The sequence below is a fragment of the Chrysemys picta genome, chromosome 12, assembly GCF_011386835.1.
Source record: "Chrysemys picta bellii isolate R12L10 chromosome 12, ASM1138683v2, whole genome shotgun sequence".
Lineage (NCBI taxonomy): Eukaryota > Metazoa > Chordata > Testudines > Emydidae > Chrysemys > Chrysemys picta.
This window is the reverse complement of record NC_088802.1, coordinates 43,713,489-43,728,021: the sequence shown is the minus strand read 5'-3', so window position 1 is coordinate 43,728,021 and position 14,533 is coordinate 43,713,489. Positions and strand designations below refer to the sequence as shown.

At 49.1% G+C, this 14,533-nt stretch overlaps 1 protein-coding gene across 4 annotated transcripts in view; it reads right to left on the bottom strand.

The window, feature by feature from the left end:
- Nucleotides 1-2,225, bottom strand: part of GRIN2C (glutamate ionotropic receptor NMDA type subunit 2C) — a 49,702-nt gene extending 47,477 nt beyond the window's left edge. For 2 of the 4 annotated variants that reach the window (XM_042841094.2, XM_065562775.1), the window contains exon 1: nt 818-956. The gene's annotated coding sequence lies outside the window, so the exon portion shown is untranslated. Of the gene's footprint in view, nt 1-817; nt 1,290-2,076 lie in introns of those variants that run through there. The other 2 variants (XM_065562774.1, XM_065562776.1) reach the window with 2 other exon arrangements.
- Nucleotides 2,226-14,533: the final 12,308 nt, after the last annotated feature.

Genomic DNA, 14,533 nt, shown 5'->3' with positions numbered 1-14,533 from the left:
TCCAGTCCCCCCACTCCTTTCCCCCCTCTCTTGGGACTCCAGATGGAAAATGAGTTGCAATTCATAGACTCCTCTCAGTCAAGCTATGTCTCCTTTCAACCTTGATCCGACATACATTTTTTCCCTTTCTTGCCTAGCTCCTCCTGCAGCAACAGTTGGAGCCGGGGAGCCTATCGATAACAATTAGAAGACAGAGCAATAATCATTGCCAGGCAAATGCCAGGAGTGCAGAGGCAACATGGAAATATTTCTCCCCGAGGCTTGGCGCCTCCTTTGCCAGGCTCGGGCTCAGACACACACAGAAATATGCAGCTTAAAAAGGTCAAATATGGATTAACCAAAAATAAATGCAAAGTGTCCTGCCTCATGCTATGTTACGCAAGGTGCTAGATGGGGATGTAAATATCGACAGCGGGAGTCATTGTTAAAGGACACATTAAAACCTCATTTTCGTCCACTTAATCGCTTCTTGTCAACGCATTCAACATGGTGCCAGGGATTCAGCCGAGGAAGGAAGCTAGCCCGTGCTCTGGAGCCCCAGGCAGAGGGGATCTGAGCAACAGAGTGCCGGGGCGGGGGAGGCTGGAGGGAAAAGGTTAAGGGAGATCACTGGAGACGGACCACCAGCCCTGCAGGCTAAGTTCCACCGACAAAAGTTGCGTCCTCAGGTGTCAGTCCCCTTCGCGGGGCTGGAGCCCTCCCTGCCTGCGACGAGACGAGGGATCGCTCGCCCAGCCACAGCCCCGCTTGCCGACCTGAGTCGAGGCAAGAGAAACGGGTCGGCGGGGGGCCGTGTAAAGGCATCGCGGCTACTTACTAGAGGGGAACTGCGGGCAGGCGGCAGCCCCGGCTCGTCAAGGCAGGTCTGGGCGCTCCAGGGTCCCGGGCTCTGTCCCCGTGGCTCGTCTCCTCCTGGGCTGGGAGCAAGTGCCGGGCTCGCCGTCCCTCCTCCCCAGCAGGGGCTCAGGCACAGCGGGCTGGCGGCGAGGGCTCGCTGGGGCTGCCGGCTCCCCCCGGCGGAGCAGCAGGCGCAGCCTTCGGGGGGGCCGGAGGACTCCTCATGGCGGAGGTGGGGGGAGAGCCCCACGGCTCCGGCCGCGTTACGGGAGCAGGGCGGCGGGGACGGGGGTGGCGGCGCGCCCCGGCTTGTAGCAGGTGTCCCCGCCCCACCCGGGGTGGGCGGACGGAGCAGATGTCCTGCCTCCAGCCCTCTGCCGCGCGACTCTGCCCGCCCCAGCCCGCGCGGGACCCACTCCCCGCGTGACCGGGCAGCCCCCGCCCCACGCGTCCTGGCGAGCCACGAGATCGGGGGCAGGAGGAGCAGGCGCCGTCAGAGGGGCTTGGAGCATCCCAGTCTGGGGGGGGGCTATGAGGGGTGGTCCCCCCCTCGGGGCGCTCCTGCCTCCCTTCCCACGCTCCAGTTCCCCCAGCTCTGCCCCCCTCTTTTCATGGTCCCTGCCCCCATCCTCTTGCCCCACTCCCCACCCTCCCTACCTACCCTTACTGTCCCCTACCCCCTCTCACTCCCTCTGCTCCCAGTCCCCCCGCCAACTTTGGCCCAAACTCCATGCCAGCAACTCAGTGGAGTCCGACAGGGCAAGAGCCTGGCCCTTTAAGGGAGCCCCATTCCCCGGCCGGGTTGGGGGGTGGCACTAGTGGGCGGGGCTTGGGGCAGCTTGGGAAGGGGTAACAGGCAGTGAAGCTCTGGCAGCCCGCAGCCTCCAGCTGTGGCCTGGGCCCAGTATTAATGGTCAGCTGACCACGCGGTGCTTAACTTAGAGAATATTTCCCAATAAATAAATAATAAAAACCACGGGGGGAAATCCTGCAAAGGAAGGAAAAACCCCACTGGGGTGGGAGGTTAAGGGATCCCTTCGCTGGTGTTCAGGGTTTGCATCACCCCCACTTTCTGGTTTAAAAAAGCTTTACTAGGCTATAAAATAAACCCTGCTCCTCTGTGTGAGAGAGGGGAAGGGGCAGTTTTGGGAAGGGGAGGGGGCTTTGCCAACCTTCACATCACCCCTCTCCCCAGTGTTATTCCCCACCCTAGAGCTGTGGGCTAGAGTTAGCGAGTACCTGCCACCCCTGTTGGTGGCATCACCTCACAGCGCTGGCCCTAGGTGGCCAATTTCCAGAAGGCCTGAGTCTGACTCTGAGTGGAGCTGATGTCAACAGGAACAGAGGGTGGGCCCCTCCTCTCAGGATCAGCTTGCAGTGAATCCCTGGCCCAGGAGGGTATAGAATTTAGGAGCACCTGGGGTTCAGCCTACAAAGGCATCATAGCTTTTCACTTGAGGTATTGGCCTGGAATTAACGAGTTCTGGGGTCATGTGCTGGTTCTGCCAGAGGCTTGCTGTGCGGCCGTGTGGGCAAACCATGAATGGCCACCTTTTCCAAAGAGCTCAGCATGCACCATGCACCACACCTGCTGAGCTCTTCTGAAAATCTGGCCATTGAGTTTGGTGCCTAAGTAGGAGCTGAGCTCTTTTGAAAATCTGGCCCCAGTTGCGGGTGCAGAGCCCTTTTGAAAATGTCATCTTTAATCTCTCTCTGGGCCCCAGTTCCCCATCTGTAAAATGAGGCTAATACTTCCTTCTCTGATCCTGGCTCTGTCTCATCGATTTAGATTTGTAAGTTATTGAAAGCAGGGACTACATCTTACTATATATTTGTACAGCACCTAGCACAATAGGGACTCATTCTCACCTGAGGGTGTTACCAATAATGACCCTCATGCATTTCTAAGAGAGAAAGCTTAAAAACAAAAGGTTAAAGCCTTGAAGCACTGAAATAACATTTTAATATCTCAAAAGATATACAAAGATTTCCAATATACTTTATTTCAGTTTTTTAAAATCCACCCACCCAACTCTCCTATATGTGAAGTCTGTGACAATAAAAATGTACAAATACAATGTAATATGATCAGGTTCATAATCTCAGCTGGTATTGTGCACAAACCAAGCTTCACTTACATTTCTCAGTCACACACCAGTTCATAAAAATGAGATTCTATTCTGGTTAAAACCGATAAGGAAAACACACAGAGAAGACTATTGAGAACATCATTGGGTTCTGAAAGTGACACCTGGCATTTCAAGAGAGACGGCAGCTTATGTAATGACCCTGACTTTGTTAGTTAACTATTCGCTGTCTAAACTATACTCTGACACTCTAATGGGAAACGACCTATTCCTGGGGAATTGTTGCTGTTACAAAACTGCTTGTAACACCTGGAGGAATTGTGACTAGCCACAGTAACCTTTGAATGGTTTCAGGACTTTACACCAGTCAACTCAAGTTAAAAACAGTTATTGAGGCATTAAAAGCTCTGAGCTAAACCCATCAACACCGAGAGAAATAGCATTCACTCCATCCTTAATTCACAGCGGTGGACCAGGTATTGTTGTAAAACATCTCACTAGGCATCTTTGAGTGCCTAAATACCTTTGACACTCGGGCTAACTGGGCTTGATCCCATTAAAGTAAAAGTGATGGTTTGTGTTATCATACTACCCAGGAGCCCTAGTTATAGAGCAGGACAAACGTAAAGTCTTTCATTTTAACAATTAGAAGGAATATAGAAGCCTGTTATGCATATTACAACTGGCTATTGCATGGGCCTGGATTCCTCTAACTGAAACCATGAGACACCCAGATTAACTGATGCTGCTGCATTGTATTTTCTTTCTTTACTTTCTTACTCGTACGAGGGAATAAGCTTAAAGGGGTCAGTGATGGGTCATTGGTGCCTAAAATCTTTGCAAAAGTAAATTTACAAATGAAATGGTTTCATGATTTATTTTATTTCAACGAAAACATTGTTTCTTGGTTGGATTTGCGCTCCCCCGTGGTGTTGGCAACCTGGACGTTGTCACGTGGTGGAGTCAGTCCCAAGGGTTTCAACTTCCCAAATAGCATATCCTAGGAACTGTATGTTCTTAGTGTATACCAAATATTTACCTTTTCCATGTCAGATTCCCCTTTTCTGTACCAGAAAGCCAGGCTCCACATTTAGCAATATGGGGTGCTTGTGACCCCTTGACATCTGTTTGCGACCCCTTGGTTGAGAATGCAAGGCATATACAATCAAACACAATACAATACTGTCTACATTTAAAAAAAGGACAACAGGTACAGAAAATGCTGCTTGTGATGCCACATGGCAGAGTTAATAGGGGCAGTTTTGGAAACCCCAGTCTTTTGTTGGTTTCCCAACCTTCACATTAAATACAAGTACTTTCTATTAATGCAATATCATTGGTGGGTTTAACTGCAGATGCTTTATAGGGGCAGATTCAGTGCAGCTCTGTACCCAAGATGGACAAGAGCTCAGGTGATCTCAAAGGGTCAAATTCTCTGCTAGTGCAAATTGGCATTGAGAGGCACCAATTTACACCAGCAGACAATTTGGCCCAAAGTCTGGCTCTATGAGGCGAGCCCACTGTCCAACCCATTCCCACTAGGGAGAGGGTGAGAGAAAAAAATCACATCACAGATGTTAGTCACATTGCTTAACAGAGTACTGGAAGGCACTCAGATGCTATATTGATGATCACACTAGAAGAACCTCTATAGAACAGAACAGTGTGAGGCAGCTAGCAGACAGACAGGGAGACCAAGGCGGCAACAAAACTAATTGTCACCTCATCTCTCTTGCTAAGTCTCCCCCCAACACAGGGATGTCAAGCGAGTTCTGAGATGAGGGTCAAGTTAACCAGTGTCAGTCAGGGACCCTGGGGTAGAAGTAAGGAATTCACTGACAAGAGGCACTGTGCAGCCTTGCCTGGCTGTAGAGTGCGTGTCCGTGAGTAGGGCCGACGAGGGGGAGGGAGGGGAAGGAAACCGGTACAAATTACCAGGGCCCAGCGGTCCGGAAGGGGACCCGGGGCCTGGCTTCGTCGTCCCTGCTTAGCCGGTCTATCCTTGCTGGAGAGCCCGAAAAAATTTTTTCACCGGGGCCCAAACCCGCTCTCGGCGGCCCTGTCCATGAGTACCAGAGTTAAACCCTATAGTTAAAGGCAATTAAGGGCTTAGTAACTAGAGATGGTTAGGAATTTTTCAGCCAAACATTTTTTCCATCAGAAAATGTGAATGCACCAAAACTAAAACTGTTCATGGGGAAAGGCCCATTTCAACAAATCTCTAAAATATTCTAAAATATTTTGAAATTCAAAATTGCCGAAATAGAATGTTTTGACATTTTCAAAACAAAAGAGTTCTGTTTTTCGGGTCAAAATGACTATTTTTAAGCTGAAGTTAATTTATAGCAAAAAGGAAAAAATTAAAAAAATAAAAATTGACACCAAATATTTTGATTGAAAATCCGCCCCAAAATTTCAGATCAGATCAGTTGGCAAAAATAGGAGATGGACTTTTCCTCCAGATTCAGGATACAATTTAAAAAAAAAAAATCTCAAATTCTCAAAGGGCAGGAGAACAGTTTCTTGGCCAGATCTAGTCATTACCAAATAAATGCATTTGAGACCCCTCCCTTTCCCCCACATCACACCCCTCTATGCATCCCCCACAACCAGTCACCTCCTTTCCTATGGTGAATTTTCCCTACACCATTGCCCCATTTTGGGCATCCTCTTCCGCTTCTCAACATTGTTTTCCCCTCTGTCCTTTGTGGGGTTCTCCCCTGTGGATGGTTTCCATCCCTGGGAGGGGAAAGCAGCAGCCCTTTCCTGACACTATGGGGCTGGAAAGAAGTCCTCCCCTCTTCTAGGAGCCCGTTAAAGCAACAGGGACAACAAGTGAGGCAGAAGCAGGAGAGGACGGAGCCTCCTCTGGTCCCCAGGACGCTGTGTGTTGCGGCATTGCAGCCTGGACAGGGAGGGGCTCAGGTGCCTGTCGCCCATCAGGCACCGGCTCCCTCCTCAGCTCCACCCACTCAAGCTTCAGCTCTTCCAGGCTGTGTGGCAAGAGGCTGGATCCCTCTGTTCATTCCAAAGGGATCTCCAGAGTGGAGGGAAGGGTGCTGGGGGGTCAGATCCAGTCAGTGGGCTGTAGGTTTGGCACCCCAGGCCCTCAGCTGCTGCGCCTGTTCCCTCTACCATCACTCAGCTGCTGACCTTGCCAGAGCTGAAAACGGACTCTACTTCTGTTTTGCCAGTTGCAGCTGTTCAAATATTCATCAGCCCCCCTACAATCATGAGAATGGCTTAAAATAAGAAGCTTTGTTTTAAAAATACATTTGGGGCTTTTTTTCTTTGCCCTGTGATTTCTAAGCCTTTAAGGTGCACCCGGGTCACATTTACAAACTTTTCTCCACCACCATGAGAGCTAGAAACTTCCTTTTAAAAATCAGAGGAAAGCAGAGATGTTCATGTAGTTACATGACTCCCGGAGCTGCAGCTTCAAGAAAGATGGACCTGAAATATCCCAAGACTTTTGATAAAATGGTGAAAGTTGGCAACACTGCCAATGGGCCCTTGTACTGCTCCTCTTCCCTGAGGGGAACAGAGGATCACCCAGGCTGTGTATACAAGGCAGCAAGTGCAAGGTGTGGGAAAAGCAGCCAACAGCCAAAGTGCAGAAGTAAGGAGAGAAGCAGCGTTATCATCCAGCAGCCAATGTGCTGAAAAGGGGCATTGCCCTCCAGGACCCAGCAAGCAAGCAGGTGGGGGAGGGAGGGACAGATACTGGAGGGGACAGGTGTGGGGATGTCTAGCAGCCAGGGACCAGAGATGGGGGAGAAGGGAGGAATCGGATGGATTTAGGGGGAGCAGTGACAGAGCGAGTGGAAAGGAGATTCCTGGAAGAGACCGAGGGGTGGGGAAGAAAATAAGGAAGGAGCAAGGGGCAATGAAGTAGAGAAGAGATTAGATGGAGAAGTCGAGGAAGGAAGGAAGGAATTAATGGGACTGGACAGAAGCAGGAGAAGAGAACAAAGAGATACAGGGGTGGAGAAAGAAAAGGGGCGTTGAGAGATCAGGAGAAATTAGACCAAGGCCTGGTTTACACTGCATGGTTAGGTCAACATAAGCTGCCTTGCATCGACCTAGCTGTGGAAGTATCTTCACTTAAATTTGGCTCTTGTCTGTCTAAGTGCCTCTCTACGCCGATTTAACACCACCACCTCACCGAGAGGCGTAGGGTCATGGTCAATATTATTAGGTCGATGGAGTGTCAGTCAGTGTAGACATTGCATTGCTACCAGCTTTCAGGAGCCATCCCGCACTGACCATATGATCCATACAAGCGCTCCTGGTGAGGACCGCGCCGCCGACACAAGGAGCCAACTGTGCGCACACACAAGCGATTTAATAATTGTAGTGGCTGTGTGCCGACATATGTTAGGCCAACATAATTTTATAGGGTAGACATGGCATGAGAAACAGATGGGGAAAGGTGGAAGGAAAATAAAGCCAGGCCATATACCGCAACTGGGAAAACAGACACGGACGCCGTGGCAGAGTCAGGAAGAGCACGCAGGTCTCCCGACTCTTGGTTCATTGCCTTATACACTAGTTCATGCCACCTCCTTGCTGCTTGCATAACTCCTAGTGACCCCAATCAGCATTATTCACTTACCAAGACAACAAAGTGTTGTCCCAAAGTAACACTTTGTGAAGGTTTGATTTTTAGCAGAGGAGTCTAATGGAGACACTTTCTAGATGTTCTCGCGGTGGTCCCTTCTCCTTGTTAGTGTGAATACAGTGCCCGAGTCCCTTACACAGATGTTTCCACCAATGAATTCAGAGAACTTGAATTTTAAATTACTGCTGCTCTGTGTGAGCTGGGGAAGACCGAGGATGGCAGAGATGAGAGCGTAACACACCCAGTTTGGGAATGCAATCAAAACAAAAACATCAAGTCGCTTTCAGTCAAAATCTGTCCCTTTCAGAGTTCTGTGGCCTGTGGTATACAGGACGTCAGACTAGATCAGGGGTTCTCAAACTTCATTGCTTTGTGACCCCCTTCTAACAACAAAAATAACTACACGGCTCCAGCAGGATGGACTGAAACCTGAGCCCGCCCAGACCCTGCTGCCCTGGGTGGGGGTGGGGAGGGGCAAAGCCAAAGCTCGAGCCCAACCACCCTTGGGGCGGGGGACAAACCCAAAGCCCGAAGGCTTCAGCCCCAGGCAGGGGGCCTGTAACCTGAGCCCCAGCCCCCAGGGCTTGGGCTTCAGTCCCAGGCGGTGGGGCTCTGGCTCTGGCTTTAGCCCCAGGCCCCAGCAAGTCTAAGCCAGCAATTTGTACCCACCTGCAGGAGTGAATCTAGTCTGTGGGTAGCCAGCACCTCCAAATGCTTTATCTATCTTATGTTGTAGCTGTGTCAGTCCCAGGATATTAGAGACACCAGGTGGGGGAGGTCACATCTTTTACTGAACCAACTTCTGATGGTGAGAGACAAGCTTTCGAGCCACCCGGAGCTCTTCCCCACATGACCCATAGAAGCCTGTCTCTCGCACCAAATAGAAGTTGGTCCAGTAAAAGATATGACCTCACCCACCTTGTCTGTTTATCTTAGGCACTCGTAAGGTATCCATTACCATAGTATCTAGATACCAACACCCATGCCTGGACTCTTCACACGTCTTGCTCAGTAAAAGAGCCATATTTCTAACGGCTCCACCAAAAGGACAGCTCCTGCTTTGATATTAACATTACCTTTCTAGGGGCCTTTCATCCAGGAGACTCCAACAGTATTTGAAAAGTGTAACAGAGTTCCCTGATGCGCAAGTCACTTTGGGAATGCAAAGCAGCTGCTGATGAACAGGACAGGAGAGTTTAGGACCATAAGGATACTTTGTTCACCTGAAAATACAGGGGCAGGCGTAGGTAGGGAGGATGTAATTACCAACACTAGAACTTGGGCAGGACACCTCGGTTACTCTTTCGGAAAAGAGCAAGCTGTCAAGTTTCTGTTTCACATCAGAAACACACCGTCTCCAGCAGCACAGTGTTCCAACACCATGGTGGCTAGTGATCCAATACTGACTCCCAGGGTAGTGTGCCACTATCCCACTTCTATCATCTGATAGGTCTTCCCAGAGGCCTGCCAGCCAAGTAATGTCCCAGTCCTGCTAGCTCACAACCTAACGCAGAAGGGCTGCATTTACACACCGCATCCCTCCCTCGGGAAGCGGTTACATCCAGGGTTTAGCTGCATCAGACAGATCAAACCAGTGATTGGCTTTACAATGTAATATTTTATATTTGCAGTTATTCACAAAGCAAGTGCAGGCAGCAGACAAGTCCTTCTAGAAAACAACAGAACAGTTTCCAGAGGTTCAATTACATTCGATCCCCTAAACAACGGAAGCAGGGAACCTTGAAATGGAAAGGTTACAAAAGCACCCTTCACTTTTTGTAATCATTCCCTCCGATCGGACATGCCTCCTGCGCAGAGTCCTGTGTGCGTCAGAGTGCAATTCAAATACAACGTTGCTTTCATTCGTTTAGAAAGCAAGCAGTCATGTTAAAAATCGCGGGCCAAGGTTCGGATCTCCAGCCCGGAGTGCAAATCCCAAGTAACTCGGCTGACATTAGGATAGCTGCTCTGTATTGTCACCAGGGAAACAGAGATTGGAATCTTGGCAAATGATTTTTAACCCGACTACATCCTAAAGCAGGGGCTAAGATTCTGATCTCCGTTTCAATCAGTGTGAAGCTGGAAGAGCTCCAGCAAAGTCGAGAATCTGGCCCACTACTTCAAACCAAACGCTGTTTCCCTTGTCCACGTTTCTAACAATACTCAAGAATTAAACCGGATAAAATGTTTAACATCTAGTTTAACATTTCATCATTTATGCGGTTTGGTTGTTTTGCACAATTCATTCAGCATGGCCAATGAAACTAGACTCTAGAGTCAACTTCGATTTAGCGTCCAGTTCCAGCCTTTGGGTTGCAAATCCTGCAAGGATTCATTTAAAAAAAAATCCTTTTGATTGTTTGGTTTTAATCTATAAAAAATGTTTGTTAATATGAGGTTTTGTAGGCAAAAATACTTGCAAGACAGAATCCTCCCACCTTGGGGCTAACTTACCTGTGCAGTGTCCCTTTAAACTACCATCAGTCTCATCTTCCCGGTCATGAACTGCTGCCTTCAACAGCATGGCCTCACACTGCCAATCCTTAATCAATGCCTCCAAGTGCCAACTTGAGTCCTAACAGAGGTAGCGGGCAGCCTGTCAAATCCTTTCCCTTTGATTCTTCCTTCTCTGGCAGGGATGGCAGACACGCCACAATGATTTCCCCCCCTTATCCTGTCCCCCTGACATACATTGGTCAGGACCATGCTTCAGAGTCATCAGTGCCAACCTCAACCCTGGGCACAGTGACAAGCAAAGCATGCTGGGTGAAATGCTGGCCCTGTTGAAGTCAATAAGAATTTTGCCATTGACGTCAATGGGGCGAGGGTTTCACCCACACATCCAGTCATTGCTCCTAGAGAGGGAAGTGTGAATTGCACCCTAGTCTCCCAACAAATCCACACAAATATGCTCTAGCTGCTCATGGGGGATTAAGTGGGGGAGGATGATCCACATAAGAAAGGGCCAATGCTTACGTAAACGCCCCTCATTCATCGCTCCTGCAAACCCCAAAATGGAGTCGATTGTCCATGACCCCTGCAAACAGCTCAGCTGCGGCAATCCTCCACTAAACATGGCATGGAGGGAGTGCCAGCTGGCGTTCGCCGCAGAAGCAGGTGAGCAGACAGGCAGAGTAGGGAAGGTGAGCACGTAATGGAAATGTAGGCCAGAAACCCAGGAGAGAGAACAAGTGAGGCAAAACAGAGGACTACAAAAAGAAATGCGCCGCTGACTGAGGTCTGAAAGGGTAAGTACCATGTCCATGAGAGCTGGACATACAGCACAAGGCTGCTGTACCCCTCCCTCTCTCTCAGCTCTGGAATGGTACGCACCTTATGGCACATGCCGGAAATGCAGTGTCCAGTTACATTAATTGAAAGAAAAAAAAAAAAACAAACGACCCAGTGAAATGAATAGGGACCATCTGATCCATGGACAGTGCCCTGCATTCATTTATATTCACCGAAAGATCGCTGGGTAAGCTGGGGATGAGGCAACTAAAAACCTTCTAATCACAGTAAGGGAAATTTCCCACGGAGGGAAGAAATAGCGAGTTACTCAACAAAAATAAGCTACTCCAAGCTGGACAACTTTATTTGTTGTTTTTCATCACGTCCCTAAATAGCTCCTCAAAGCAGCTGTTGCAGGTTTACATCTCACTCTATTCTATTCCCCTTCTAGCCTTAGGAAACCTGTTCAGGAGGCCCTGTTATGCCAAAGTAATTATCACACATGAAGGAAAAAAAACCTACTGCCAATGATGGAAACTGGAGCTATGGAGCACTCCTGCCTGCACCTGAGAGCCAATAGCGCCCCCTTCCGCTTCCATTGGGGATTTCTCCAGGAGAGAGGAGAGTTGATAAGGTGCACAATGCACTTCCACTGCTATCAGAGCAGAGTATGGAGGGCTTTGGGCATCAGGGCCAGGCATAAAGAGAAGCTGAGGCATTCAGCCGTACTAGGTGTCTAGAACCAAATATATATTGATCTGATAGAGGGGTTCACCTCAGAGTTGTAGCTCCACTGAAAGCCAAAGGGATGAAATTTTCCTAATGGAAGTTTTTCCTGACCTGATAGTGCTACGGGTGTGTTACACACTGGGCATTTAAGCTTCCCTCTAGAGTGGTCCTCAACCAGCTAACTTGAGGCTAAAGATGTTAATTTACAGATTGAGGTTTGGTTGGGGTTAGCTGCCCCTGACCACTTTAGCTACATCCCAGGAGAGCAGCAAGCATCTGGTAGAGAACCAACTGGTGATGTGGAGGATGCAAAGGGAATGTGGAATCTTCCTTCCTTCCTTCCTCCCCTCATGCCTCACCCTCTTCCCCCCCCACACTGTTCCAACTCAAAAGTGGCTTTGACCCTTGAATCAAAATTTTGCAATCTAATTAGCCCTGCAGATGGCCCCATTTTGAGAGAGTTCGGGGCACGGTGGTTGGAAGCCCATTTTACGGTCATGTTGGCCATAGGCCATCCCATGCGCTGCATTCTAAGAGAGGTGGGTTTAAGTCCATGCACAGCAAGTGATTTTTGCTAGAAAAACGCCACAAGGTTCCCAAAGGACAAGTAGGGTTTCGTGGCTGTGTCCAATGTTCTCAGAAAGTTTGGCTGCACACTTTGGGTCTGGGAACAGATGGCACCAACAGCCATTAAAGACAGAGTCACGCAGCCTCGAAGAAGGGATGCTGCCCGGGGTGATTCATATGCGTTAACGTCGGGGGAACTTTCAAAGCGGGACGTTGCCTCGGCCGACAGAGTAATTGGGGAAATTCATCTAAATCCATTTTTATGATTTCATTAAACAAATAGCTTTTTAAACAATGCCTCTCCGGTCTCGCTAACTCGATCTTAAATCATGCCATTCCTCTTCCCCACTGGAATGTAAATGTAATGCGGGACCTTTCCCTTCGGCTGTAATGGATATTAAATAACCAGGTTTCAAGGCAGCATTGCCCTCAGGTGGTTCGTCACTTTAAATACACATTTCAATAAACAGTGTGTGAGTGAAGCAGGCAGGAGGCTGCCCAGTTGATGCTCATGAGAAAGAAAATGTGTTTATAAACACAGTGCTAAGAAAGCGACAGACTTAAGTGCCAGCTGACAGTTCCATGCCCCACCCTGGAAAAGCACGACCCTGGAATGGCAGGAGTGCCACCAGGGCCAACGGGGGCAGGAGCTTCTGGGAACCTGCTTGGATTTTTTCGTATGCTGCATCTTTATCAATTTGCCAAGCAGCCCCATGACAAAGGAAAGACCAGCCTCCATGGGACGTGGAGTCACTTCCTGGACACTAGGCGTGGTGACAGCATGTCTTCCAGGGGATGATATCAGAGCCGCAAATCCCTCCTGAGGCTGAAAGCAAGAACAGCTCGAGAACGCAGCCCCCTTCTAGATGCTGCCAAATGGCAGAGGAAATGTAGCAACTTCCCCATTTCACAGATGTGGAAACTGAGGCACGGAGAGATTATAGGACTTGCTCAGGAGTACCAAGGAATAGCAACCAGCTATCCTAACCTGCTCTAGCCAGTTGTTTTTCTCCTCTACTAGAAAAGTGGCATTATCTTGTCTACCTCCCAAAACACAACTGAGTCAGGGGACCGGGATGCACCAACTTTAAAATGTACAGCATCTTGCACGGAAGGGACTTTTCACTGTTGTAACTGGGCCGTGTAATCTGACTGAACACTCAGACATGCCCAGAGGGTTAGCCAGTTTCCAGAGCAGGGCCATGGTTTGGCCTACATAACAACAGATGTGGTGTAATTGGGTGAGGGGACCTGGGCTGTGTCGTCTAGATGGGCTCTTAAAATAAAGGACATTCCTCTCCACATTCTAGTCTTTTATCGGCCTCAGCTGTTTTATACTGTTTCACTGAGGCTAAGCTACGACACAAATTGTCAACGCAGGGAAATTTAACTTAAAGGCCAGTACTATCTTTACTTCAAGCTCTTCAGTTCTCTCCCCCTTCAGAAGCAGGAGGGGAAAGGCAGGTGCGTCATGCTCAGCTTTGCATTGCCTGGCTTCTTATCCATTACACATAATTGTGACAAAGAAAACTAACTTTTTTGGTATCAGTAGCTTCTCTTGCTAGCTCAGTGCCACTTTCAAGAGAGGAAGAAGCAGGGGGCAACTCTCCTGCAATGTTCACCATCGCCACCTGCTGGGCAAACATTTCAAACATAGCAGCAGGATTTCTTACTGCTCATGTCACGCACATTTGGGAACAGCATTGCAGCAAGGGTGGGAGGTATCTGAATCATAGAACAGAACTGTAGGTCTGGAAGGGACCCGGAGAGATCATCTAATTCAGCCCCCTGTGCTGCTGCAGAACCAAGTGAACCTACACCATCCCTGACAGGTGTTTGTCCAACCTGTTCTTAACCTCCAGTGATGGGGATTCCACAGCCTCCCTTGATGCCTATTCCAGAGTTTAACCCTCCCTTGCTGCAGATTAAACCCATTACTTCTTGTCCTACTCTCAGTGGACATGGAGAACAATTGTTCCCAGTCCTCTTCATAACAGCCCTTAATGTATTCAAAGACTTATCAGGTCTCCCCCACCCAGTCTTCTTTTCTCAAGACTAAACATGGCCAATTTTCAACTTTTCCTCATAGGACAGGTTTTCTAAAGCTTTTATCACGTAGCCCCTTCTCTGAGGTGTAGCTCAAGCCTCCTCCATGGCACTTGCTACTTGGAGCGGCAAGTATCTGCAAGGTTAATTCTGCCCAGAACCAATAAAACCAGTTCCACACGGCACCAACCCACAAAAGGGAACTCTGCTACAGAGCTCCACCCTGTTCAGAGCAGAGGGAGGACGTGGGTGAGTCGTACATTCATTCCTCCATCCACAGCGAGTGAGAAACACCTCTAGCTTGTCTCCTATCCTTCCACATACACATTGCAGAAAATTGGCTTGCAGCCTCCATTCCGCTATGAATGCGGAGCCCCATCTGCCTGACCCCACGCTCCTGTATTACTGATACTTA